Source organism: Dromiciops gliroides, chromosome 2, assembly GCF_019393635.1.
Source record: "Dromiciops gliroides isolate mDroGli1 chromosome 2, mDroGli1.pri, whole genome shotgun sequence".
Classification (NCBI taxonomy): Eukaryota; Metazoa; Chordata; class Mammalia; order Microbiotheria; family Microbiotheriidae; genus Dromiciops; species Dromiciops gliroides.
Window position 1 is genome coordinate 421,190,964 of NC_057862.1, and position 1,966 is coordinate 421,192,929.

General features: G+C 39.0%; 1 non-coding gene across 1 annotated transcript; it reads left to right on the forward strand.

The window, feature by feature from the left end:
• Window positions 1-301: 301 nt before the first annotated feature.
• On the forward strand, window positions 302-404 carry LOC122744978. The gene has a single exon (XR_006355300.1). It is a non-coding gene; the product is annotated as a U6 spliceosomal RNA (small nuclear RNA).
• The last annotated feature ends 1,562 nt before the right edge of the window (window positions 405-1,966 follow it).

Genomic DNA, 1,966 nt, shown 5'->3' on the forward strand with positions numbered 1-1,966 from the left:
AGTATGTGACAAGGGCTTTCAGAGACAACTTTCGCTACATTTATGACTTTTTGATGATATGATATGACAGAAGGGAAAAGGGAAGAAACCCTAGCAAAGAAGATATCTAAAAGAGAAGATTCCAAAAGAGTGGAAATTCTTTCAAAAAGAAAAAATCACAGACAATACTAATACCAAAAATGGCAACCTGAAGGACATCAATAACTCCTGACTCCATGCCTACTTTTTTATCTTTATAAAGTCTTTATGAAAATGGCCTGCACATGAAAAGCTGGTATCCTTAATAAAAGTGTGAAGATACTTGTTTTGACAGCACACATACTAAAATTGGAAAGATATAGACGAGATTAGTATGGCCCTGGCACAAAGATGACATGCAAATTTATGAAGCACTCCATATTTTTGGTAGGCCTCCAACTCTGTCACTCTGAATCTGCAAAGCCTTCCACCTAACTGACAGTGGCTGGCAATAGCAACTTTCTACTAGAGCTCCACCCAGGGACAACTCTGCATTTTCATTGCCTAGACCCCAAACTAAGATCCAGAGCCTGGAAAATACAAGGAGTAGAAACAAGATCATTCTCTAGATTAGACAAAGTCAGATCTTCTGACAGCTTTCAGCTCTCTAGTTTGCAGTATCCCTGTGGCCCTTGAAGAAAACAGCACTCAATTCCCAGAAAACATAGAATCAGGGTTCCAGATAATACAAATCATTACCATGATATTCCTTCTAGAAGTCCACAAAGCCTGCCCCTAAGACAAAGTCTGAATTTGGGAAGTAAAGCTAGAAGGATGACAACAAAAAAAGACTTCCAAAATAAAGAGATATCATGATGCCAGAGATTCCCAAGACAGAAACCCAGAAGAAGAGAATAATTCCAGAACACCGACAAGCATGTGGAAAAATATAACTTGGTCACAAAGTCAACTAGAATTCCTGGAAAAAATAAAATAAAATTCTTGAAAATGATATTATGTGCTGTCCACATCCAGAGAAAGAACTGATGGAATCTGAATGCAGATTGAAGCTACTATTTTTCACTTTATTTTTTCCTGGTCTGTGCTTTCTTTCACAACATGACTAATAGGGAATCATGTTTTGCATGATTGCACATTGTATACCCTATATTAAATTTCTTAACATCTCAGAGAGGAAGGAAGGGAGAGAGGAAAGAATAAAGAGAATATGGAACTCAAAATTTAAAAAAACCAATTGTTACAAATTATTTTATATGCAATTGGGGAAAAATTAATATTTTTAAAAGAAAATTATATCATAAATGGAATTAAAATGCTAGAGAAAATAATTAGAGAGCAAATGAGAGTTTTAGAAGGATTTGAAAGAATAAAACTTAGAATAAGGGATATAAAATCTTTCCCAAGAAACAAACACCTTGCAAGGGGGAGGAGCCAAGATGGTGGATTAAAGGAAACCCAGCTGAACCTCCTGCAACATCCTCCTTCAAAAAAATTTAAAATCAAATTTTGGAGTGGCACAGCCAATAAAAAGTCAGAGTGACATATTTTTCTGGCCTAAGAAAACTTAGGAGGTCAGCAGGAGAAGTTTGTGGCACCAGAGTGGAAGTCTGTCCAAAGCCCAACCACCTAGTGGCAGCAGCTTTGGAAGTTCTCAGCCTGGAGACAGTAAGGGAGGCAGACAAGTAATCAGAAAGAGATTGCAGGGGACCCTTTGCTGGAATTGAGTACAAGTGGCACTGACTGGTAACTCAATTACCCATATACAGTTCTGGGTCACAGTTCTGTGTAGAGAGGAGTATGAGGGGTCTGTTACAAGGGAGCAGAGTCCCTGATTGCAGTTCCAAGGCAAAGAGAGTGCTAGCACTTGTGGCTGCAGGTGACCAGTGGCCCCTCCTGGGTAAAAACTAGAGCCTAGACCAAGAGAGCAGTGACCATACCTTTCCCTGGATCACACCACCTTGGAAGCACCAAAGATTTGTAGACTCCC